The 25185-nt window shown below is 40.2% G+C and overlaps 1 long non-coding RNA gene across 1 annotated transcript in view; it reads left to right on the top strand.

Moving 5' to 3' along the window:
- The window catches only part of LOC102026522, a 29824-nt gene extending 16526 nt beyond the window's left edge, over positions 1-13298 (top strand). The window contains exon 3 of the long non-coding RNA XR_260305.1: positions 13256-13298. This is a non-coding gene — a long non-coding RNA (uncharacterized LOC102026522). The remainder of the gene's footprint in view (positions 1-13255) is intronic.
- The last annotated feature ends 11887 nt before the right edge of the window (positions 13299-25185 follow it).

The raw sequence follows: 25185 nt of genomic DNA, 5'->3' as shown, positions 1-25185 counted from the left end.
ACGTGTAGCCTGTACTTCACAATTCGCTTAATCACAGGCTCTTGTGTAGCCTCTGACTATCGCACATGTGGCAGTCTCATCCCTCTAATTAAATTTGCCTTTCCTTGGGAATAATAATAACATCTTGTACCTCTACAGCTCTTCCAGGGCCTAAGCTAATGTGGCATACACGATTACTTGTCCCTGTGTGATTATGCTTTTAAATAATAAAATACAACGTGCGTATGACCAATAGTAATGAATCATCTTTAATGGTCCTCAGAAAGGCGTCTTTTTTTTTCTCTTGTAAACTGGCTAGCATCAGACAGTTATCTGGAGCATCCTTCTTTGTGATCTGTTCCAGAGATGCAGAAAAAGCAACTGGCCACAGCAACACCTTGGTTTATACACAAATCTTCCCCTCACAGATTTAAAGGCAATAAAAGGTAATGCTTCTCACCCATACATAAAAAGTACTTAAATGTAACTTTGACAGAATGTGTCCCAGGAATGACTCAAGTCTTTTTCTCTCTGTTGTGACTGTTAGCCATTATAAATAGACAACCATAAAAGAATAAAGAAGGAAACCTTTTAAAAGCTTACGCCAGGGCCTGATACCCTCCCCACTTTATTTTTCTTAGCCCTAATGCTGAAGGAAAACAAACACTTAGCAATGTGTTGATGGTGTTTAGTCCCCCATCTGCCATGGAAGGGTGGCAATGTGCCAAAACCTGAGACAGTTCCCTTGAGCGCCAAGTGAACTGAGGTCAACACCATCAGCCACCATGCCCACGACTAGGGGATTAAGGAAAGGTTCAGGATCCTGAATTTTTTCCCAACCTGATTTTCCTCTGTCCCTTTATAGCACCTGCGCAGACTCCCCCAGGCCCAGTGTAAATTAGATCACTTCCATTTGCTTGCCACAGCATGAGGACCTTGATGACCCTCTAGGAATAGCCTCATTGAGAACAGCCAAGAAAAAGCAGAATGTGTCCTCAGTTCTGCAGCCCCAGGAGGGAAGAAATTATAGGAAAGCTCCCAGTTGCAGAGTGGGAGCCACGCAGGTACCTCCCCTCTCTCAGCAAGGCACAGCTGGGCAGAACTCCAAGTGGGGTTCCACAACCAGGCTGCCGTCTCCCGGAAGTCATCCCTTCCCCTGGCAAAGTTCAGCCACCCCATTCAGGTAGGAGGTCCCTGAAAGATCCCAAGAGAAGAAATGAGCATTTCCTGCCATTTTTCTGTCTCCCTTCCAAGCAGTAAAGAATAGAGAGGAAGCACAGTCTACTTTCTCCTCACTTTTCTTCAAGTCTTAGCATTTTTGGCACTTGTGCTAGAGCACATGCCCAGTGAGACTGCACTTTGGGGGTGATATAATTCTTAATGACACCTTACTGTATCGGCTTCTCCAGAGACTCTTATAATCTGCTCCAGTTGAAACCTCTCGAACTCTCCACAATGGACCTTTTCCTGATGACTCTAAAATACATGCAATTAGAGAATAGAATCCAGAATTCTTTCCCACCAAGTTCAGCTCATTAGGAAGGTGCTTCCAGTAATGGGGTGAATGTGGACCAGTTCCTATTTTTGCTAAAAATCCTCTTACAAGGCAAGAGTTGTACAAAGATAACACTGAGAAGGTTTTAGTTGCAATCATCCTTCTCATGTGTATTTTAATCAAACTCACATTCACATCCATGAATTTAATTCTCCAAAGAATAGGCAGAATGGCTTAGTAGCTAAGAATGCTTATTTCAGATGCCTGAAGATGAATCCTGGCTTGAAAACCTGGATTGAATCCTAGCTTTGTGACATTGAGCAAACCACCTACCCCTCCTCCCTGCCTCCATTTTTCTCTCTGTACAACATGGGTAGCCCTTGCTTACAACTTATGAATACACATACACACACACACGCACACGCACACACACACGCATACATCACATCTGGAACTACATTTAGTATGTAACAAGTACTAAACAAATTACTATTGCTATGAAAATAAAAGATCATGCTTGCTGTAAGCAACTCTGTATGTGAGGAGGTCAGGTATTACCTTAGCCTGAGTTCCCTCTAGACCAGACCATACAATATAAAGTATTTTATATGGGCGCTGAAGTACCCATGGAGGCAGGAAAGGAAATGAAGCAATTAAGACTGTGTTCATGAACAGTTTACTACTGTGGGTAACTGGGCACAGGACTCCTGGGAGTCCCTAAGTGACTGTGTGAAATATGTCAAACATCTCAGATTTGCCCTCTGAAGGGAATGCAACTGGAAAATGTATCTACCAACTCCATCTTTCACTGCTGAGAGAGGTTTTTAGGGTGGTAACTACAACAATGACTTCTAGACCGCCCTGTGCAGAGAAAGGACATCCTAGGAGGGCCATCAGCAAGAAGGCTTCATGAGGCAGGAAGACAATAGCATCTAATAAACTCATGTCTAGGTTGTCTCCTTATATATGTGCCTCCAACACAAGCAAGTCAACAAGACCAGTGAACATAGGTACATACACAATTTAATTTTTTGGTCTCATTAACCATCTCATTCATTCAGCCAGAATAAAGCCAAATGAATCCAGTCAGGGAGAACACATCTTGAATTAACTTCTTACAAAGGACTGCGTCATCTTTCCTGGCTACTCATTGCAAAGTTCATCACACATTATAAAATCCCTACAAACTCCCTAAATCTCTTTCAAAGAGCATTTTCTTTCTACATTGCATTCCAACAGGAAGAAAGAAAGAGTAAGGTTGACCACATATTACAATTAGTAAAATAAGTTTTTTTTTTTTAATTTAAAGGTTGAGATATTACTTTAAATCCTGCCAGGTGTGTATCAAGGAAGTAACTGACAAATCTGAAATTTTCTATTTTAAAAATGTGATAACAAACTTGAAAATGCCTTTAAGTAAGTTGACACTTCTGTAGGAGTACCCTACACATACACTTCATGGGTCATATTTTTGGAAAAAAAATTAAAGATTTTTAGAGAACTATCTTCAACGTAGCAAGTTTCCACTTGAAAGCCAAAATGCACACCTGAGTCCCTCAAGGCAAGAATATAATCAAACTCCTCAGTTTTTATCAACTACCTTCCCTCTCCATTTTTTCAGAGAAAAGTTTCATCCATCTTATTTTCTTTTTTTCTGAAGGAAAAAAATTTCCATAATCAATTCATAAGATCAAGAACTTTTATCTACCACCCATTTCTAAATAAAGAAGAAAAGACTACCACAGCAAAAACCAAGCTAATCATAACCACTTTCTTTGACTTCTAGCCAAACTTTCTTAATGTCGACAAGATATACTAAATGACAAGGAGATGGTATGATCTGACTTTTATTTACAAGGTGGCTTAAGCCCATTTGCAAATAGGCATCTTTACATCTTTACACATGAAGGGCTTATTTTCTCTATATTTGGGCAGAGTCTACTAGAATCACTAAAACCCACTCCTGCTGCTGATGAACTGTGATGTAGACCAGAGTCTTCGTGAAGGTAACTGAGGCCAGAGATCTGTGATGAAACTACACTGTATTATTTCATTTTTCAAACTTACACATTCTCGTACACCACTTTCATTGCGTATGATTTATGTTCAGTTGATTCTGCTACAAGCCTGGAATGTTTACACAAAGGCTTAATAGACATTTACTTTGGAAGTTACATTGTGAGATAGAATCAAGGAATTGGCCCATTGCCAAAGTCAGAATGGGAGGCCACCTGGAAGTTAATGATCACTTTGTAAAGACCAGAGGCATGTAACAGAAGGTTCCAGAAGAATGAGGACTTCATATAATAACCACATTGCGCTCAGACATATACCTTTGGAATGACTGAGAAGAAACCCATGTTTAATCTAGACATCCACAGATGGCATTGTCCAGGGTACAATTACTCAATACCTTAATACTTTAATTTCATATTTCACTTCATGCAGTGCATATCTGCCTTTGTGTAACATCTAGCAGTGCTGTCCATTAAGATTCCTGTAATCCCGTAAATGAGATAGTCTGCCTGAAATATGCTGTATTCATGTATGCTGAGCTTACTTTCGAGGCAAATATTAAGAAAAAGTATGACCCTCCCTTTACAGATAAGCAAACTGAGACGGGGCCAGCATCTCAGTTGGTTACATAATGTGTAAATGGTAAAAACCAGTCTTTCCAGCAGCTCCACCGCTATTCCACAGATGTTTTGATTAAGCTATTCATTTTTCCTATGATTTGACCAAACTCAGAAATATTTATAGTGCCACATTAATATTATTGGGCCAAACATAGTAAGTGGTAAAAATAAATGTAACTTCCTTGAGATTATAACCTAAACTGGGAGAAATCATCCTTCTTTGTGCTGCTTGCTTGTATATTCAGAGAAAGGGTGGGCCTTTTCAAGGAGATCCCTGTAACAGATAGGACATAGGTAAGCAAGTTACATCTTTCCACATGACATGGGATGAAGAGGAGATACTTCTTTCAAAATAAACTGTTCAAAGGAATCCTCCACAATGAGATGACATTTTATGACACCTGAAGAAGATGAAAGAGTTACTGTGCATGTTATCTTGGGGCTGCCACATCACAGACAACAAACAAAAGCAAAGTTCCTGAGGTACCAATGTGCTTAGCTTAGTTTATAGAAGAGCAAGAAGTCCAATTTGGCTGGAGCAGAGTAAGCAAGAGAGAAAATTTTGGAAGCAAATCATAGAAGGTAGGTGTAGAAGTTTGGCTATGCAGGGTCATGTGAGCTGTGGTAAAGGATTTGATTTTGACTGAATATAGTGAAATGCCACTCAAAAATTAAACAGATTGGTTACACAGTCTGGCTTATGCTTTGAAAGGAATCATTCTGGTGTCTTTGTACAGAGAAATTAAGAGGACACCAAAGTGTGAAGCAGAGATATCAAGCTTGGGAAATGGTGGTGGATATAGTGAGAAATGGTTGGGTTCAGAATATATGGCAGAAGTGGCTTACATGACACACACTGGTGATGAGATGTAAGATGAAAGAGAAAGAGAGGTCAGTGATTGTTCCACATTTAGTCAGTTTGAACACCTGGAAGGATGGAGTTACCACAAATGAGATAGAACAGACTAGGATCAGGACAAGTTATGAGGGTCAGATTGGAAGGTTGGCTTCCGTCCCACTGAGTGCAAGACGCCCATTAGATAGCCAAGTGAGGATGTTGGGAAATACTGGAATGTATAAATTTGAAGTTTAAGTGAATGATCTGAGCTGGAGATATACATTTAGGTATCAAAAGTTTATAAATGCTACTTAAAGCCATAGACTGAATGGCACCACCCAGGACATGGGTTCAGATGGAGAAGAGAACCAAGATGCAAACTGAGGGTTGGGAGACCCCAACATTTGGAAGTTGAGTAGAGAATGAGATAACAGCAGCACATCTAGAAAGAGAAGTCGGAGAAGAAGGGAGAAAACAGAGACAGGATAATGCCCTGGGTGCCTAATGAAAAAGTATTTTACAAAGCAGGGCATCAAGAGAAATAAGTACATATGTCCACCAAAAAAAAAGTATGCAAGAAAGTTTGTAACAGCTTTTAAAAATGTCCATGACCCAAATACCCATTAGCAGGAAGATGAATAAACAAATTGTGATCTAATTAAATAAAAGACTACTACTCAACAAAGCAAAACAATGAACTACTGCTGCCCGCCAGGACCCGGAAGAGTCTCCATGCATAATGATGGACAGAATAAATTGGATGTAAAAGAGGATGAACTCTCTGATTCCATGCAAGGAAAGGTGACAATACACACAGGAATAGAAGTCAGAGAATGGTTACCTCTGGGATGGGGAGGAATGGTGTCCAAATGATTTTCTAGAGGAACAGACACGTTTTACATGTGGAACCAGGTATACAGGTAGGAACACACAGAAATCCATGGAGTTATAGTATTAAAATGTGTGCACTTCATTGTGTAGAAATGATGCCTCAATAATAAAAACAATAGAGAAGGACATGACAGTGGTGCCCTGTGCCACGGAAAGTTTTAGATTAGAACAAACAGTGTTTGCCCTTAAAGAGTTCATTTCTCAGACTGAAAACAGAAAATACATAAATTTCCTCTTCAGAACAAGGGAGTTACAGTTTTGTCTTTTCGTGCGCCTTCACCCAGAACTTATTTTTTTTTAGTACTGAAGATTGAACCCAAGGTCTTTGACCGAGCTACATCCACAGCCATCTTATACTTTTTATTTTGAGACAGGGTCTCACTAACTTACCCCAGATAGGCTCAAAGTTTTGACCCTTCAGTGATGGGTTTCCCCTTCCCCACAGATCTCCCTTTCCTATCTATGACTTCACTTCTTCTGACCTTGAAGAGTTGTTTCCATCTAAGTTTAGTAAGCTTCGAGTGTTCAAACACATGGTCTTAGAAATGTCTCAGGTTTATCCTGCTTTATGGCTAAGTAGTATTCCACTGTGTAAAAGAACCTTGAGCCCATACTCTTTTCTTTCTTTTCTTTTTTTCTTTTTTTTGGTGTTTCTTTTTTTCCGGTACTGGCAATCAAACTCACTACCTTGCACTTGCCAGGAAGGCACTGTGACACTGAGCTAAATCTCCAGCCCCTGGATTTTCTTTTCTTTCTTTTTTTTTTTTTTTGATATTTTTTCCAGTACTGGGGAGTCCATACTTTTAAATAAAAGAAATCAGACACATGTGTGTAAATATCACATTGTCTCTCTGGTGTGAGAAACTGAAAGTGTAAATAAGACCCAAAATGTATAACAGATATTGTGAAGTAGGAAGAAATTGTTCAAATGGGAAGGGGGACTAGGAAGTGGGCGGGGGGATGGAAGGAAGGGAAAAGAAAAACTGAGAAAAGGATAAAATAGAAACAAAGACTGTAAATAAGGAAGGGAAGCAGGGTTGAAAGCGGGGAGGGAGACGGGAAGAAAGGGAGATAAAGAAATATCATGTCCTGATACAAATTCCCTAACATGAATATGATCGAATATGATCGTTATATACACCTAAATTGTAAAGGAAACTTAATTTTAAAAACAAAAAAACAACAACAACAAAAAAAAAAACGAGGTCTTTCTTGAATCTCAAACCCCTGCTGCCTCATTGTCACTCTGGTGGGACGCAACCCTGGTATGTTTCCCAGGGTAGCTGCAAAAGCTCTTTCCTGGGTAGAGGATTCTTCCCCAATTCCCAAGCCTTTTAAGTTAGATAGGATTTACAGGCTGCTAACCACTGAAGTCAGAATTGCATAGTCAGAGCTTAGCATTCCATGCAACTGAAAGCAGAGAGGGAGGGAGGATTTCTACAGTAAATCAAGCTACAAATGGAACACATATTTACTCCTAGTTGGGCTTTACTCTAGTGGCTAAAGAGGTTCTTTGCCTCCAGTAAGACTCCCTTAACTTGGACAGCCTGCTTCAGCTACCAGATCATTGTTTTCAAAGAACCAAGAGGAAATAAACCCTATAGGAAGTTCTGAAAGAAGTGACTTGGAGGCAAAAAATAAAAATGACTTAGGAGCCAACATGTGACCCATATAGGCACATAGCTCCCAGGGTGATTCCTGCTCAGCTCTGTCCAGCTCACCATGCCATTCACAGCCCCCTCTCTAAGACCCCCAGGTGGCCACAGGGCAGAATGGTGCAATAAATAAACCATCACTAACAAAGGGAGAGTCTCTTAGCTTCTCTGTCATAGCTGTCTCAATGTCCTGAATCAATTCAAAATGGTTCATGACCATTTTCACTTTGGGGAAGAGCCAGAAGTCACACAGTTCCAGATCCAGGGGATAAGTGGATGAGAATATGCCCTAATGTTTCTATGGGGTTGCCTTTCTGTTGAATGACACTGGACACTCAGCAGCAGGATTCACTGATTTTTTTTTAGCAGACCGCCATAAAAACACTCACGAAAGAGGACTTCTAGAACTGCTTCAGAAAATGTCAAGCATGATGGGATAAGTGTGTTCAAAACAAAGGGGAGTATTTTGAAGGGGATTAATGGCAATGTGTATTTTATTGTATTAATTTTTTTAATTTGATCATTCACTACATATTTTGATCACCCCTATATTGGGCTGGCCCAGCTTTTTCATGAAAAAACTAAAGAAGACCTTGACTGGGGTTTAGACCAAGAATCCCAAAGAATGCCCAATAGTTAGAGTTGGGGGAGGTGGTACAAGCTGATGGAGATCCTACAACTTTTGTTACTGCCCTTGAACTGCTTCCAGGGCCAGCTTCCAGGGCGTGTGACTTGAGCATCCACACAGACACTGTGCTTAGAAAGGTTCTCTGCTTGGTCTAAGGTTGCGCTGTCACTGTCTTGGAGTTATTTATTTTTAGACAGAGTTCTCACAGTCTCATTTTTCACTGGTCTCCGCAAATTATGGAACTGGTCTGGATTATTTTCAGCTTAATTATCAGCAAGCGACTCTGGTTATTTTAAAACACTCTACCTTGAGATTTCTCTGCAGTAGATCGATGCTAATAAACAGAAACACAGGCCCACACTCAACTCCCTCAGAGATCACTGTTTCCAGGGTGCACTTGGAGAAAGATCTGTCAATTGGATTTACAGACTCGGACATTTTTTCCCCAAACCTGAAAGAAATAAGGAATTCTCACCATATCAAAGGTCAAGATCATAGACAAAAATGTATTGAGAAGTGAGACATCAAATAAAACTTTCATCCCGGGTCTGGAGATGACATGAAACATATACTTATTGCTATGAAAATATCCAATTGGTCATATTTCCAAATGGTTGAAAAACACATGTAACCTGAAAAGTCCCCAATCCATCATTTATCAGAGGAAAGATGCAGCAACACAGCTGGCCTAGGTTACAAATCAACTTCTGGCAATCGTAAAATAAAGCAAAAGAGGGGGATTCTAGGTAATCCACTGAATAATGACTGCCTCTCCTCACTCCTCCAAATAACGAAGGGATGTTTTCCCAGAGAGGCCGCTCTGATCCCTGATTAGCCCCCAAACTTTTCTGTGTTCCCAGATCAAGCCTTCCCTCAGCTACGTCAAACAGTACAGAGGTCTCCTCCTGCTTTCACGAATCTCCAAGCCCTCCCAGTCCTTGTCAGCATCATGGAGCAGGAGGACTGAGCAGAGCAAGCAGGCAAGGCGGGCCTGGGCAGCGAGGCTCAGGCCTGCACACTGAGCACAAGCACTTACTCTCCGCCGCGGAGTTCACTCACCAGCCTTCCCTGCAACCCTCATCCTCCTCCAACTCCTCTTCCTCCCTGGCGCCTCCACTTGCAAGGATGACCTTTCCACCTACTTCCCTGGGAAAATTGAGAACATCTGATGAGAACTCCCACAAGTTTCCTCCCAAACTCCTTTAGTTTTCTTTGGATCGTCCCCCAAACTTTCTTCCTTCCCGCCGATCTTGGAAGAAATGTTCCTCCCTGCCACATGGGCAGCTTAACCCCTTCCCCTGCCTCCCATCAGCTAGGCCTCCCTTGGTGACTGGGGTCCCTGTTTCCTCCACTGGTGACCTGTTCAGTTCCTCCACACTGCCTCCAGTCTTCTCATCCAAAAATGAACACACCAGCAGCATCTCTGCTCAGCTATTCTCCAGGCCAGCCTTCCCTCCTCTACCAGTCTCCCTCCTACTGTCTTGCTTCTTCTCCTCTCCTTGTGACCTGACACAGCAAGGTGTCATCCGAATACAATCCAGCATGCAGTGCAGAATGCACCAAATGAATGGGTGCCTAATCTTCCATCTCAGCTCCCTGAGTTCTTCTCTTTTGTCTTTTCACTTATTATCCTTTTGAAGTCAGGTACTGTGATGTCTCCAGTTGGGTTCTTTTTCTTCAGGATTGCCATGGCTATTCGGGATTTTTGCGGTTCCATATGCATTCTAGATCTTTCGTTATAAGACAGGGTCTTTCTATGTTGCCCTGGCTGACCGCAAACTTAGCAGTCTCCTATCCTTAGCCTCCTGATAGCTGGGATTACAGGTATGTACCATAGCACTCAACTCAGAGTTATTTATATACTTTAAAGAGAATACAGTTTTTTTAAAATTATACAGAATTTTAAAAGAAGATGATAGGAAATCAACAAGGTTGCTGTACTGAATATTGTTATCTTCAAGGTAGTCATTCAGATTACCAGATATATATTCCTTTATATCTGTAAAAAATGAGCAGAATTTTCACAGGAGTCACACTGGATCTGCAGATCACACCTGGTAGTACATATATTTGAACGATATTAATTCTTCCAATCTGTGAACACAGATGGTCTTTCTCCCTTTTTTTTTTTTTTTTTTTTTTTTTTTGTCAATTGCTTTCATTGTTTTCAGTAAACAGACATTTCACATTGGCCAAAGGAATGGAATAGGGAATTCAAAAATGAACTTGCATATTTATACTTCATTAATTTTTGACAAAGTACTTTAAAAAAAAGGATAATGTCTTCAGTGAAAGGTCTTGAGAGGGCCAGACATGCTGGTGCACACCTGTAATCCCAGCACTTAGGAGGCTGAGGCAGGAGGATCGTTGCAAGTTTGAGACCAACCTGGACTACAAAGTAAGCTAAAGGCCAGCCTAAACTCCATAACAAGACCCTGTCTCAAAAAGAAAAAAAAAAGTCTTGAGAAAATCAGACATGCTCATGCAGAAAATGAAATTGGATCCTAATACTACATACAAAAATCAACTCTAAATGAAATTATCTTTCCAGAGGGAAACCAAATCAAAAGCCCAGGATTGCCAACCACCCTGCTTGCATGACCAGAAGAATTCTTGCCTCTCAAGTACAGGCCTTTGCTCCCTTGTTTCCTGTGATGTTGGTTTCCCTCCAACTTTTCCTGCTGTTTGTATTAAGTGTCCTTCAGAGTCTTCCCCAATTCTGTTTTAATGGAAGTTATTCCCAAAATACCACTCCAACCTGTTCTGTGTACACTGCATGATCTCTGTCCTGTGATGCTTCTCACTGGCTCCCATCCCACACTGTTTCCCTAAGATATTCCTATTGTGATCTCACTCCTAAATCTCAGACCTCATCTCCAACACCTGTGAAACACCCTAAGCCAACTGCCTGACTCCTTGCCAGTGTGGCCCCCTGGCTCCTCCAGTTCTAGATAACTGAAGCAACATGAGCCTAACACTAGAAACCATTTTGGATGACTTTTAAGAAGCTTCTGCTATGATTCTGGCTAAGGGCAAATACCAGGTTTGCAGGTAGAAATGACAAATGACTTTATCTGCCTGGAGGAACGCTAGGAGACAGGAGACTGTTGGATCCTGACCCAAAGCAGCAAAGTTGTGCTTCCTCTATGTCTGACACTGTAAGCTTGCCTCTAGTCCTCCTGAAAATTATACTGTGCAAGACAGTGATAACAGATAGCAACATCACCAAGAGTTAGACAAACACTGCTTGTACACCTAGAGATAGAAAATTAAGTACTTACTTTGGCTGCAAGTCAAGGCACAACGGCATTTCATAAAGCAGGAAGTGATGGGGCGTCTGGCTTGGGCACAGTGGATCAAGAAAAGCTGTGACCTCTTTTCCACTTATTGTTCACACTGTAAATGCTTTCCTTCCATCAATTAAAAAGAGCATGTGGGTTCTGTCCCTCCAATTTTCGTGTGTCTGTTAAGCGTCTCTCTGTGATTCAGACTCACTTTTCTTAGTGTGAGTGCCTGGATCTGCTTTCCTAATCATGCCTTCCCAAATCCCAAAGAGCTTTCTGAATGATATTCTCCTGGAAGACACTGAGGCTAACACTTCCCTCCCCACATCAGCAAAGTTGGGAAGAGTTAATAAAATGTTGGCTATCCATTTATCCCACCTCCCACGGGGGGTGGGGAGTCTGTCTTTTGAACAAAGGAAAATGAAGAAAAGCTCCCTGTCTCCAACAGGAGCCTGGACTCCCCATCCAGGGCCTCCCGCTAATTCTAGGCCTCACCCTGAAATCAGGGAGGCCTGTGCCCTTGGGACGGTCACCACCCTTCTCTGCATGACCTGCAGCATTCACAGCTTCCACATATCCAAATCTGTTCCATATTCCAGCAAGCTCTCAAAGGGAAGGGCAATTGTAATCACACAGTCACTCCACGCTTTCTCTCCCACCCACATCCGCCTGGGATGGAGAGCAGGAGGGATATTAAGTTCTGCCCTCCCTGGAGCTGTGTGGCTTCTTGGCCTTTGCTTAACCAAGGCTATTGCTCTGGAAATAAGCCTTCCACAAAATACCCTGCCCAGAAGAAAGCAAGGAGCTCTGGAATTGCCTTCTCCCAGCTTAAAAGGACTGTCTAACTAAAGCCACACCATAGCAGGCAAAGAAGGAGCACGCACACTCAGGTATGAATTAGCCTACATGGAGAGGAAGACAATCTGGTGACAGCACTATTTCCCGTCTGTCCCACTTCAATTCAAAACTGTGTCAATTTTCAAGTTCATCCAAAAACCGGGAATTTGAAGTTGAGTAAATGTCCATTTGAGAAACTGCCAAGACTTAAACTAGATAGGCACTGCTCTCACCAAACCTACTTGTCTGACTATTTTAATTAGCCTATATCCTTCAACTATATGCTACCCAGTGTATCAGGAAATCCTGACTTAGCTCCACACAGCCTCCCAAGTCCGGCTCTTGCTCCCTCCTTCACTACAACTTTTTAATTCAAGACACTCTCATATGTTGTCTAAAAAGTCACAAGTGGGCATTCTGCCTCCCCTGTCCTCCTGTCCCTTCTCCACGTTACAGCTGGAGGGGCTATTTCCACATTCCAATGTCCTTCCAAAACAAATGGAAAAGAGGTGCGAATCAAAACTGTTGCTTCCACTAGGCTACATTCAATCTGATGATCTCACAGCCCCACTGCAAGCAACTGACACCTTACACACTCAGCCATTGCCTGTTGTCCACTCTGAAGGTGGACATAACCTCAGGCGTTGCTCTTTAGTACAGGCCAAGTGCAGTTGTGAGCGGAGAGCAGCTAACACTCCCACAACCTGGGGAAGGGGCATTTTAGCCCAGGAAAGAGATGTAGGGAAGGCATCAACAACTCCACAATACCTACCTTTAGACTGTACTCTAACTACTACTGCCTGAAATGCTCTTTCTGATCACTGCGTCTGGTTTCTCATGATTATTTGCATCATGTCTGACCATCTAGCTAAAGTAGCTACTCTGTCATGCTGCCCTCCCACTCAGTCATTCTCATTATCTGATAATATCATTTTTCACTCTCTGAAATAATATTTCTTATTTATTTTTCATTTGCATGTTCATTGGTTGTCTCCTCTTCTGAAATGTAAAGTCCATGAAGAGTAAGGACCCGGTCTTATTCACTAACCTAGAGGTAAAGTCAAAATATTCTGAAATCAGATGTCCTGGTTCAAATCTATCACAGTAGCTGGGTAAGCTCGAGCAAGTTAATTAACATCTTATAGTGTCAGGTAAATAGAGTTACTGGGAGGATTAAATGGGTTGATCCAAGTGAAGTGCTTGGAATATTGCCTGATACATGGCCCAGATGTTTAAAGAAAGACAAGGAAAGGGAAGGGAAGGGAAAGGAAGAGAAGGGAAAGGAAGGGAAGGCAGAGTAAGGAGGGAGGAAAGAAAGAAGGGAAGGAGGAAGATGAGGGAGGAAAAAGAGAGGAAGGCAAGAAGGAAGACAGGAATGGAGGGATGGAAGGAGGGAGGGAGAGAGGGAGGGAAGGCTTCCCAGCTGACTCAGGCTGCAACTCTGCTTTCTATGTGATACCTGTATAGCAAAGACCATTGTCATTTCTCAGATTTTTAACCTTTAAGGTGATACAATTCTTATTCTTTCTCAGCTATCAGTAGGTATTAAAACTACCCAAACTTTTTGTTGTGGTTTATAGATTTTCCTTAAAACCTGCAAGGGCTCTCATTTTGATCATATTTACTGTAGGAACCATACTTAAGGTTCAGTTTCCCAGCCACAGCATGCTAATTCCTAAGGTCCACGGTCCCCATATCTCCCGCCATAAGCAGTCACTGTCCTAGCAGCCCTGGCCCACAGCTACCCTCAATCCACCTTGCCCTGTACTCAGATAAGCTGGCTGCGTCCACAGGAAAGGAAGCTTTCAGTAAGCAGCCACCACTAAATGAGCTGCAGCTTTGTCTACAGCCTGCAAGAAATGGGTAAAGGAGCAATTAGTTCAACTCTGCTCTGAAAGACGAGTTTTATGGGCAGTAGGAAGCAGGGCCAGTCATTAAACAAATATAAACTGACTACTCTGCGTGAGCAGGCACTGTGGGGAACATTAAGATAAACCATATCACAGGATGAGATGGAAATTGTAAAAGGCTCAATTCAGAAAGCTGCTGCCATGTGGGGGAGATAATTGTCATTACCTAAAGTTTTTTTTAAGAAGGCTGTCATATCTGTTTGGCTAAAGAAGTCATATAAGATATTTAAGAGGGATGAGAAAATCCCAAGTTTAAGCGACCAAAATCTCGTGGGAAGGACAGGCAGCATATTTGCCTCAGAAAAAGGAGAAGAGGAATAAAGCCAAAGAAAAGGGAAAGAAGAGTACAGCACCGAAGGAGGCCAAGAGCCTGATAAAAACCTATCCTCTTTGTCTTCACCTCGCAATCTTCAGTAAGAAAGCTAAACTCAACAGCGCCTTGCGGCGAGGGGACTTTGGGCAGAAAGTAGTGGAGAATCCACATTTCCAGACAAGGTGATAAAGTGACGCAGAGACCATGCCCACCCTGTAAGCCCCAACAGGAGACGGTGAAATAGAAAGAGTCTCAGGAGAGCTTGGCCTTTTGCAAGGCACGAGGTAAAACTGAGGCCCAATGAATCCAGACCTCCCAGGGGTCAGCAGAGCTCAGCAAACATCTGGGCAACATCTACAAGCTTGATGTCTCATCTCTATGTCGGCCCCAGGAGCCCTGCTTCCAAGTAGGGTGTAGGGTCTTCATCATTAATTATATGCCCAAATCTAAGGTGCTGAACCCATTTAAGTGATGGCTGAAGTCTCAAAATAGCATACAGAGGGGCCGGTCGCAGGGATCGCCCAGCACCACGCCATCTTCCTGGATGACGTCACATACTTTCCTGCTGTCAGATCCCATCTGCAGTCTGAAGATTCTCTAGCCCAGCTCCTCCTCTTGAGCTCTAGAACTACGATGCTACATACAGTAGTCACAAATTGCTGTGGAACACTTGAAATGCAGCTAACGCAACCAAGCAACTGCATTTTTTATTGTATCTCATTTCAAATTATTTCAGTCATTCAAAATGACTCGAGCTATTCATTAGGATACAAGTATATTTAAAACAACTTGGTCATGACTATGGAGGAACAAGAAAACAGCCTGCTGCTAGTCACAGGTGCAAGTCTCTCGGTCCTTCTTTTCAATCCTGGCCTTCCTTCCAGCCATCATACCTCAGTGAAAGGAGTCACTGGTGAGGAGGTAATATGCTATTTTTGACAACCCTTAGGCTGTAACTACTTATTAGATCCTTCTTGCATATCTCTGTCTTCCTGAGAAACCACTTTGAAGATACCACCACATATTACAGCAGCCATTGATATTTTCCTACTAATCTATCCATAACTGTGTTAAGTTTGTAATGTTCCTACCCTATTTCATAATGTATGTTTATTATTATGTGTTTCCTACAACAACCATTGAGAATAGTTAACGATTTTTCAATAGGTCACTCATGTATAGCTCTATTTATTTTCTTTAGAAGCCACTTTGAAGATACCAAAGTATAGCACAACAACTCTTGATAATCTCCTACCTCTTTTGTCTCTAACTCACTATTATTTGTCTATTTGTTTTCCTGAGAAACTATTTTGTAGATAATAATACGTAAAACGATAACCATTGATAATTTCCTACCATTTTGTCTGTAATTTGCTAAGTCCCCCCTATTATTATGTTATCCTTCTTTTATTCTTTAAAATAAAAAAAAGATGCAATACATAAAGGCTGAGATGCAAGTAAAACAAAAACAAACAAACAAACAAAAAAACCTAATCAGACCAGGGATATAAAAAAAAAAACAATTTGGGCCTATAAGTCTACTTTCTCAACTATGAATCACAGTTGAAATGGTCTATCCATGTAAACTATACATTGAATTTTGAAGATTTAGTATGAAAGAGTTTTTATATGCATTACATGCAGAAATGATAACATTTCGACTATGTTGGGTTAAATTTATACAATATTAAAATGAGTTTTGTTTCATTGTTTTTAGCTGCTTTAATGTGGCTGCTAGGGCATCTAAACTCCACATGTGGCTTGCATCATATTCCACTGGAGACCTCTGCTCCAGAACTCCAGAACCATGCAGTTCCCTCATCTCTTAGTTCTTTCTCAAGTACCTCAAACAAACGTATCCAAAATTACTCACTATCTCTTGTTCCCACCCCGCCCTCAATCTCATCCTCTTCTACAACTCTTTAAATGCCTTCATGCATCAGATCATAGTGGAGAAATCCCTGAAAGTTCTCCTTGATGCTTGCTTCAAAGTTGATACCACCTTCAGTATCATGTGCCCTATCACCCACGAGGGCAGGGACACTGTCTGGTTCCTGACTTCATCCACCCCTGGCACTGGCCCAAGCACAGCATGTGGTACACTCTCAATGAAGACTTTCTAAATGAATGAATGAGCCAACAAATGAATGGGTGACTCATGTCTGGCATGGTTGAGAACACAAAGCACCCACACCACAGTAAAACTGAGAAGGCAAATTCTAGTGTGCTGGCGGAGAGCTGCTGGCCTTGAGGGAGAGAGAGAGCTCAGAGTCCCATCTAAGAGACCTTGGAGCAGAGAAACGAATACATGGGGGAATCTGGAAATAATCAGGAACTTCTCTATGGGTGAAGGAGGTTGGAGGTTTACTAGCTGCCTCCCGGCACCACACCCTCCTCATCTATGCAATCTGCGCTCTTTGCTGGGAAAGCTGGGAGATGAGTTACAGACAAAAGAAATCTAGGTCAGCAGGAGCCATGAGCAGATTCAGCAGGGAGTGAGTAGCCTCTCTGAAGGCCAATTAAGTCAAAGCAGCCTTCAGTACCAGGTGTGACTGCAGGATTAGCTGAAGAAAATAAGACTCATTCCAAACAGTCTGGGGTCCAAACACTGCCAGGAAACCAGGACAGGAAGATCATTAGCAATGGCCATAGCGAGTATTTGCATATGTTTATATAGCACATACAATATTCCAGGAACTTCCTTAAATAGTCATATGAGCATATATGAGTGTGTGCATTAGCTTTAATCTTCATAGTAAGATTAAAGTTGTAATCTTTATCACCCCCATTTTACAGATGAGGAAAATAAGACATGGATCTGGGATTCAAATCTAGGCCAACAGTTAGAGTCTGGTTTTCTATCAGTCATAGGCCAGAGAAGGGAGAGATAGAATTCTAACTTCAGGCGCACTGGGTGAGATTAATGATCCATCCGTCCAGAGTTTTATAGGGGCAGGTGTGACAGGTTTATCTAAGGAGCACTGACAGGAAAACCAAAGAAGATAGGAAAGAAAGCCCTCTGCCCCTAGCTATCATCACTCACTCCTGTCTTAAATGAGTAATATTTATTGCATATGTGTTGCGTCTATTACTTTTTTATTAAGAGGCCTGCTACTCTTTGATACTACTCCAAAATTCAAATCTATTATAGGAAGTTGGTTTTACAAAAGGCATAGATTCTGAGCTCATGAAGAGTGGGGTTGGGTTTACCGTGTCTGCTTCCCTGAGCCTTAAACTAAGGAATGGATCCAGCTAGTGCAACTTGGTGAGAATATCGGAGCGGGCTCCTTGATTGGCAAAGATGGGGAAGGAGCGTAGGAGGGGATGGGTGAACTGACATCGTTATAATCTACACAGTCTTGCCGGAAAAAAGATCTATCACATGCACCTCCCCCGCAACCCTCCCCCATCAAGTCATTCTCCATATCGGACAGCACATTTTGCCAATGTACTTATCTTTCTATTACATAACAAATATAACTACTTGCAGTAGTTTTAAAAACACTAAATAAATACCTTTAAACAGAAAGGGAAAAAATGAGACTTCTGATCACGTCAGTATGCCCAAATCAACAATATTCGGGACCCAGAAGGGACATGACAGCCACCTTCAGCTATGTAGGAGAGAGCTTGGGAAGAGGGCGAGAGAACTTTGATCCTGCTCAGTATATCAGGACAAGAACCGACGGGTGATAGCTTAAATGGGGAAAATTTCAAGACCTTCAAGAAAGGTATCAAAATTAAACCATCTCTTTTCTATGATTTTAGGCTCCTGTTTACTCTGAAGAAGCCGCAACCAATGAAGTCTGACAATGGGGACTTGAGTTTGAAGTTGATGACCTCTAGATCAGTTGCAGCTCTATGATTCCATGGTCAGAATATTACTAACATTTTTTTTATTGAGATGTAATTCACACACCACAAAATTCATCATTTTAATATGATTAAATGATTACTGGTATATTTGTAGGGTTGAATCATCATCATTATTCAATCCCCTGAATATTTTCATCACCCCAAAAAGATACTCTATCCCACCAGCCATCACTCCCATCGTCTCTCCCTTAATCACTGAAAACCATTAATTTACTTTCTGTCTCTGCGGATTTATTTATTATTGTGGGAATTTAAGTTACACAATATGTGGTTTGGAGCAGAGGGGGTTGCTTCTTTCATCCAGCACAACATTCTGCCATGTTGCACCATGAATCCATGCTTCATTTACTTTTATAGCTGAATAATATTCCATTATTCAGATTTGCCATAACTGGTTTAACTAGTCATTTGTTGGTGGACATTTGGGGTGTCTTCATGTTGGGGTTATCATAAATAATGCTACCATAAACATGAGTGTACACGGTTTTTCTTGCTTTTTTATTTTATTTTATTTTTTTATTTTAAAAATGAAAAAACTGACAAAACAACAATGAAGGCAAAGTCAAAACAACACATCAAAAAAGAGAAATGATACACGACCTCAAACAAAATGATAGAAATTTACAGTGCCTGCTATATTACATACTGCTATCTTCAACACAATTGCTCAGTCCACCAGACATAAGAATGTAAGACTGATCAAACAATCAAAGACAGTAACAAGTAAAACAAATAGATACAATAAAACACTGGAAATGATGGAGAGTTTCACCATACAAGATGGTAGGAGTTCAACAATGAGCCTACAAGTTTTTGTGTGCATGTTTTGATTCTTTTGTGTATATGTCTATGAGCAGAATTACTGAGTTATATGGTAAGTGTTGAGGTATTTCCAGCTTCTTTTTCCAAAGCTGCCCCATCATTTTCTATTCCCACCAGCAATGTGTGAGAGTCCCCGCTTCTCCACATCTTAGCCAGCAATGCTCGCGGTTTGCCTTAGTGACTGCAGCCCTCCTGCTGGGTGTGAAGTGACAGCTCATTGTGGTTTCAGTTTACATTGCTTAATGACTAATGATGTTGAGCAGCGTTCCATGTACTTATCGGCCATTTGCATATGTTCTTTGGAGAAATGTTTCTTTAGATCCTTTGTCCATTTTTTATTAGGTTATCTTGTTATTGTTAGGTTTTACACTTATATGTTCTGGATGAGCACTAACATATCTGACTTTCACTGTAACTGCATTAATTCGAAACCCAGGAATATTAACTCTCTAGGAAAAATATAGCAAACTTGAAACAACTTGAGAAAACCTAACATGAACAATCAAACAAAAAATTATTACCTTCTTGTCTTTTTTATATCCCTCCCAGCACACTTGTATAAAATCCAAAAAACACCAAGACCAGCTGATTTTAAAGGTAATCTTTTCAAACCATTCAGGAAGAAAGTCTTTCTCATGCTATACAGCACATTCCAGAATCTAGAGAGAATATTTCCTTAAGGAAGAGGATATGAAAGCAATACAAAACCTGAGAAAAATAGCCTAAGAAAAAGTTATAGAAAAATCTTAGCTACACATACTGACATTAAAAACTTATAAACTGAATATTAATGAATCCAATTGGTGATTCAATTAAGAGAAATCAATTATTATAATTAGCAATGAAAATCTCTATGTACTCAGAAGAGACATTGAAGAGAAACAGTATCTCTAGTTCTGAAAAACTCCTCAGAACCAACAGTATGTTACCTCACATCTCAGGCTAATGTCAGAACATCTGAAACTGTTTTTAAAATCTGCAAGGATGCAGAGAGACTGAACTTCCATAAACTCTTGGTGGGAGTTTAAATTGGTCAAATAATTTTGAAGAATGACTTGGCAGTATCTAGGAAAATTAATAATGTATGTAACTATATGACTGGGAAATTCTACTCGGGTATATATCCTAGAGAAATTCTTGCACATGTTTATAAACAGACATATCCAACAGTTTCCACTGCAAAGCTCATTAAGTAGAAAAAAAACTAATGTAATTAGTTGTGTGTGTAAGTTATAGCAATAAAAGAATGAATAACATTTTAGTCTTTTTGTACACTGGAATTCTATACAGCTATTAAAATAATGTAATTCATGCTGTTCAGCTATAGCTGCAGCTGCACAAAAAAAAAATTGAATAAGAAAACCATGCTTCAGAGGGTACATATTTTGACATTTACATATAATTTCAAAGCACAAAAAGAATATTATACAGTATTCTTCAACCTAGATATGTATGTAAGTACATACTAAACATAGTAGTAAGCATATTAATATGTAAGAACATATTAAAAAGGAGGAGGAAAGATACATGTTCAATTTGCATTTTATTCTAGGTTTATAGCAAGAGGAACAATATTGCAGGTAAATACTGTGTCATTCTCAGTGACTCTTATTTTACTTAGATTCAGATGAGGCAGATGGAGCAAAGCCTTAGCAAGCCTCAGTTCTGATTAGTGGATTATGAATGTGCATCAAGTCATTGTCTTTTGGGATATTTTTCAAAGTTTTCTGAACAAAAACATCCCCCTTTAAAAGTAGTAACAGCAATGAAATTTCTTAATAGGATAAAAAGTGTATTTCAAAACAAAAATCAGCATCATTCTTAATGGTGAAATACTAGAAGCATCTGCATCAAAATAATAGAAAAATAACAATACATACTTTTTAATTAATATGGATCTAGGGATTCTAGCTATTTAACTAACTGATCAAAATGTTTAAATGTGTGTGAGTACATACTTATATGCCTGTATGTGTAAGACTGTGTATATGAGGATTTGTATGTATGCATGTTAACATGAATGTATGCATATAAACATATATACATGTATGAGTGGGAATATGAGCATGAGAATATGAATATATATGTGTCTATGTATATGTTTCTGTGAGTGGGTGTGTATATATGTATAAAAGCATATCTACTTGTGTGCAAAAGTGTGTTCAAATGGCTGTTCATGAACATATGCATATAGGTGTGTGCATCTATATGTAAACTATATCCATATATGTACATGTGTATCCAAATATATGATATGAGCACATGTACAAGAACATGCATGTATTTAGTATATCTACACATTTGTACATGTAAAGGTATGAGTACATGCATACAGAACAAGCAGAACGAAAAACATATCAAGTGCTCCAAATCTGTGTGTTCTATATTTTAAAGTATATTTTATGCTCATTAAGGTCTGAACATGTGACGTATTTCTTTGGAAACAGGCATACAGTAAGTTCTCAACAATACTTGCAGAACTGAATTTAACATTGGTGTGCTATAATTTGTATGGACCAGCAAGAATTCACAAGCTCAATTTAAGAACTGTTTTTTGTTCATGGAACTAAAAAAAAGAAAATAAAACCTTAGAGATGAATTCACTTTAAAAATGTATGTAGGTATAGATAATCCCTCTTCTGGAATTCATAACAAATATTGAATACTAAGAATTTAAGATCCCCTTTACTTTCTCAAAAATCAGCAAAATTGCTTAGGAAACATGAAGAAGATATGACACTGTAGGTGACAGTCCACACTCGCAAGAGGAACAGAAGAGAACACATGGGGCTTCACTTTCACCCCAGGCCACTGGTTACCACACTCTGCGGAGCAAAGCAAGCAGCATCTAGAAGCCAGTAAAGCCTAATCACCAGAGAAGGAGACGGGACAGTGAAGGATATGGCTTTCCAGCACTGTGTGGGAAAACTGGAAACTCCCAAGTTAAACTTGCAAAACAGACAAGTGAGGTCCGGAGAGGAACATCACAGCCAGCCCTGAGCAGACTGTACCTCGCCAATGGGAAGGCACAGCCATGGCTTTGTTTCTTCACATCTGCAAAGGCAGCTGGAGCAGGAGAGTCATCCAAAAGCAAGAGAGACCATTGCCTCACAAAAAGGAGAGGCCAGTCTCTTACTGTATTTTCTTTTCCCTTGGAGCCTGAGTCAGGAGGGAAAGCAACACCCTAAGGTCAGCTCTAAGTCAAAGAGGTGAGAGCTCCATTCTGGTTGGATTCAATGGGCTGTGAGGCACACAGAGCCCAGATGGGCCATAAACCCACAGATCCACAGCAGCAGAAGGAATGTCTTCACCCCAGCAGCACGTGGAGCCCAGGAACAGGCTCTTGCATTTCAGCTCATTCACCCCACCCAATAGACCAAACTGTGTTCTTTCTGGGTGGCTGGCTCAAAGAATCATACATTACAGTGGAAACTCCCATTTACTTCATTTACTGCCATTTATAATATTTTCCACTAGTTGTAGATCATGAATTCATCCTTTTCTTTTTTTTCTTTTTGCCAAAAATTATGCAGGCCAGTCTAAGAATATAAAATGTTCCAGAATCATTCTCAAATGTGTTACTCTTCATTTTCTATAATAGCCTTAATTGTTCCTTTGGAATATCTCCAGTATCAACTAAATTAACAATGTTGAGAAATAAATCCAATTTTCACCCTCATTACCTTGTAGGGGTGGGGGGAAATGTCACCTTCAAGAGCCTGAACCCCTTTAAAGGTACAGGCTTAAAATAAGATAAGTTAGTATTAGTCACTCCCAGAAAAATCAACCACCCATCACAAAAAATTTCTCCCTGGCCCACTCTAATTCTTTATGAGAGTTGAAGACAATCTTCATTTTATCTGAAATTCATTTAACATGCTATATTCAAATCCCGAATTTTATCAATGAAATTGTGTCTCTGTAATTGCCCCACATACAGAACCTTTCAAAAAGATGTGAAGCAGGAATCTAACCAGGAGATCAGAGGGTGAGAAGGAATACTGTATTCCAAGATTGCTTTGTCTTCACAGAGGCCTGGTAGATGTTTCAGCTTGTGAAGAGCCAGGCATATATTACATGTGTGCTGCATATGTGGAAAATAACTTACCACTTGAAAATCTTACTCTTTTACCAACAATGGCCTCAGAGAAAAGTCTGACAAACAAAGCCATAATGGTATCTCTTTAATTTTTTTACCCTAAAGTCTACAGGGAAGCTAGAGCAATAAATATACCAACAATTCATTCCTATCTTTTCTACTCTGTCATTGTTTGCTTTGGCAACAGCCACTATCATGGGGTCAGCAGGGAAAGAAGATACACTGAACCAGGAAAAAAAGGTGTCAGCCAGCTAAATTCATCACCACACTCCAATTGGTGAAGGAAATTGGTACCCAGCTCATTCGACTGCTACTGCATACAGCTCAAATATTGGGTCAAGTTGAAGATCTCCCTTGAAGAAGGTGTCAGAAAAGAAACACTTTTGCAACACGAACATGGCTTCTAATTGACAGCTTCTTACAAAGCAGAAAAGGGAGGACACTTAGATCATTTGCTAAAATTGCTATGTGTCTGGAGAAATATTTTTCTGTTCCATTTGCTCTTGGCACATTCCCTCTTCTTAAGGACCCATTCTTCTCATGTTATGTCTTCCTGTTAAGCCTTTGGACATCCATGTAAGTCCCCTACATTTACTACTTCCATGGAGGCAGGGGTCCCTGCTTCATGTGGTACAGTCCTTCCCATGATATATTTACCCATCCTATTACTTTTAGACTATATCTTGATACTGGAAAATATATGTCTTGTAAATGAAACATATAGAGACTTTAGTCTTATCCAACCTGACAATCCCTGCCTTTTAATTTGAGTGTTATTCCATTAACATTTAATGTAATTAGTTATATTATTTAATAAGACTCCACATTGTTGCTGTTTATATTTGATTTGCTCCATTTCCTCATCTCCACTTTGATTTATTTGGACGGATCAAGTTTCTTTTAGTATCCTTTTAATGTGCTCCTCTGTCTTTTTAACTCTATATCTCTTTACTTATTTTTATTAGTGGTTGCTTTGATTATTATAATGTGCATTCTTAATGCATCACAATACACCATGAACTAATATAATGCCACTCCACATCAAACATATGGATCTTAGAGTAGCCTTCTGAGTTTTATTTCTCTTCCACCTTTATATAGTTTTTATTACGTAGGTTATAAATCCCAGAATATTTTGCTGACTTGGTGAGAAAATGGCGAGGAGTTCTATATTTATCCATGAAATCGGTGTTCCTGGAACTCTTTGTTTCTTCCTGTAGAATATTAAATTTCTACTTCCAGTCAGCCCTTTTGAATGTTCCTTGTTTTAATACAAGCTTAAGACTAGACATGAAAGCTAATATCAATTGGTACCTGGCTGAATAGCTAGCCCAATAGTGAGCAGTAGAGATATATAATAGTCTTTTTGTAACCTTGGATACAAAGACCATACAAATGATTTGCAGCAGGGATTTAAAGCCTGTTTATTCTGGAGGAGAAAAAAACCCAGAACTGATTAAATAGACCTTAGAAGGCTGACATGCCAAATACATAAATAATTTTTTGAAACTTAGAATTAAGATCAATAGTTTTAAGAAACTTAGAAGCTGATTTACACTCAAGATAAAGAGCAAAGATTCTTCAACAAGGAACAAAATGTCCTAAAAACCATTAGTTCTCCATGATGGAAATACCCAGGCTGGTGGGAAAGTATCATGGTACAGGGGTTAATGTGAATGCTGGTGTTTGACTCCCTGCGTTTGACTCCTACCTCACCACTTACTAGTAATGTGATGTTGAACAAGCTAATTAACTGTCCAGTCTTATTTCCTTACCTGAAAATGATCACAATGATTTCAGGACCCACATCACATTCTATTTCATTCTCTCCCTTGTGTGTCCTCCAGTTTTCCAAATCATGGGTGTTCATTATTTGACCTCCAGCCTTGACTATACTATATTTGACCACATTCATCACTTTA

The sequence above is a fragment of the Chinchilla lanigera genome, unplaced genomic scaffold (genome assembly GCF_000276665.1).
Source record: "Chinchilla lanigera isolate Chin_1 unplaced genomic scaffold, ChiLan1.0 scaffold00014, whole genome shotgun sequence".
NCBI classification, from domain to species: Eukaryota; Metazoa; Chordata; class Mammalia; order Rodentia; family Chinchillidae; genus Chinchilla; species Chinchilla lanigera.
The sequence above is the reverse complement of the archived record's forward strand: the minus strand, read 5'-3'. Positions and strand labels throughout refer to the sequence as shown.